This window comes from Elephantulus edwardii, unplaced genomic scaffold (genome assembly GCF_000299155.1).
Source record: "Elephantulus edwardii isolate Elephantulus edwardi_28Jun2011 unplaced genomic scaffold, EleEdw1.0 scaffold00432, whole genome shotgun sequence".
NCBI classification, from domain to species: Eukaryota; Metazoa; Chordata; class Mammalia; order Macroscelidea; family Macroscelididae; genus Elephantulus; species Elephantulus edwardii.
Window position 1 is genome coordinate 148,873 of NW_006400182.1, and position 2,396 is coordinate 151,268.

A 2,396-nucleotide genomic window follows, 5' to 3' on the forward strand; every position below is an offset into this window, starting at 1 on the left:
TGCTAGGAAAACAAACAGATTCATCCTGGAAAGGGTTAAACCGGGTGGCTCCTTGGAGGCAAGGATGCTGAGGTTCCATCTAACATACTTTAGACATGTAAGGAGAGACTGGTCCTTGGAGAAGGATATCATACTTGGTATGGTGAAGGGACAGCACAGGAGGGGAAGGCCGTCTATGAGGTGGATTGATTCAGTGACTGGGGTAATTGGGATGGGTGTGTCAGAGACAGTGCAATTGGCACAGGACAGAACAGAGTTTAGGGCTGTTGTAAATAGCGTCACTATGAGTCACAAGCGACTCGTTGGCACATAACAACAACAACAACAATTTGTACACCCTGCTGGATCATCTTTCTTTGGAATGGATACATAGATACATCTCTTCAAATAAGTTGGCCAGATAACTGTTTTCCAAATTTTTTGGCTTAGGTAATTGAGGTCTTTAAGCCTCAAATATATTTTTGAGAATATCTCAGTTAATATTCTGCCAGTTCTAGGAGGTCAAAACAAGGGTAGGAGACTGACAACAGATCATTTACAGGTTTAAATTGAGGAAATGTGTGTCTCAACCTTGTATCCGTCCTCCAAACTTGTTCAATATGTCTGAAGAATAAATCATTCAAGAATCTGGACTATGTGAAGAAGAATGTAGCATAAGGATTGGAGAAAGACTCATTAACAACCTGCGTTATGCAGATGACTCAACCTTGCTTGAAGAAAGTGAACTGGAAACATTTGCTACGGAAGCTGGAAGACTATAGTCTTCAGTATGGATTACAATTCAACATTAAAGGCGGGGGGGAATCCTCATTGTTGGACCAATAGGAAATATTGTGCTCTTTTTCCCTTCTCCATACTTCTTTCACCATTCTGCATTCCAATGTAAGGCTTAAAGCATATTTTTAATTCCTTCAGCTTGACAAATTTGTAACATCGTCTTCTCTTTCAATTTTAACTGGGGGTCTTTGCACATTTCATTATAATATTTTGTCTTCTCAATCTGTCCTTTGAAATCTTCTTTTCAACCATTTGATTTCATCATTCGTTCCTTTCACTTTAGCCACACTACATTAAAGAGAACATTTCAGAGTCTCTCTGACATTTAATGTTGCCTTTTGTACCTTTTCTTTTGTTTCCTGAATTTTTTACTTTTTTCCCTGTGCTTTTGTTCCCTGTATTTCCTGTATTGTTTTCCTTTGTTTCTGTATTTTTAATGATCTTTTGCTTTTTTTATCTATAATATCATTGATGTCATCTCACAACTCATATGTTTTTGGCCATTAAAGCTCAATGGATTCAATTTGTTTTATAGACAGTTTCTAAATTCATGTGGAATAAAATCAAGTTTGTGCTTTGGATTTATTGACATATTTAATTTTTTTCCCATCTTCAACATTAATTTACTTATGAGTAATTTATTATCCATCTGCTTGCTCTAATAATATTGACCTTGCCCTTTATTTCTTCATCTCAAATGTAGATGTTAAGATACACTTTCCAGAGATTCCAAGATGGCGGCGGTGGCAGAAACAACGTGGCATCTGCAGGGGCAGCGGACCACATGGAGGACAGCCACCATTGCCTTCTATAGACCTCTGTTTATTGATAATTGAGCAGTTGAACACTTGATTACTGGTCTTTGGTATGGATTGAGGCTCAACATCAGGAGATCAAGGATTCCCATGGAAGAATGGATGAGTCCTGTGGCTCCCAGCCCCCTGCTGCTGAGCCTGCACTGCCGCTGCAGGTCCATGAGGCTCCCACCACCAGACTCCAGGGATCCCCTCACCTGGGATAGATGGTAGGCACAGGGCCCCCCTGAGGCTGGTGCAGCAGAGCCGCCACATCACAGCAGAGTGGAATGGTCCTGGGGAGAATTCTTGGAGCCAAGATGGCAGTGGCAAGAGACAGGGTGGCAGGATAGGGTTTCCCTGGGCAGACCAGAGAAGATGATTACTAGTACAATGGATTGATGAGAATCTCTGAGCTGTCTACAACTTAAATACATTTAACTGTGGCAGCATGTCTGAGACGGTAGATATCCTCAATGCACCACATCTTTTGATCTGCTGTCTGCCTTTGCCAAGAACTGTCTAGACCAGGGGTGGGGGGTGGGGGGGTGTGTCTGTTCACTACTCTCAGGTCCCCTTCTCCACATATAAAGGAAGAGGGCAGTGACACCTACTTCATATTACAGTATGACCACTTGGGAGGGGAGGTAATGGTGGTGGTACCAGAATTAGGGATGCTGTCTCTGGCCACATGGTCTTCAGTGAGGTGCGGGGTCTGGACTTGAGGGGGGGATTTGGTGGGGGAGTGTGCCAGCCACCTCTGGGTGTGTGTTGCCTGGCCCTCACTTTAGTTCGTTCGGCCCTGGCAGGTGATGGGGGTGAAGG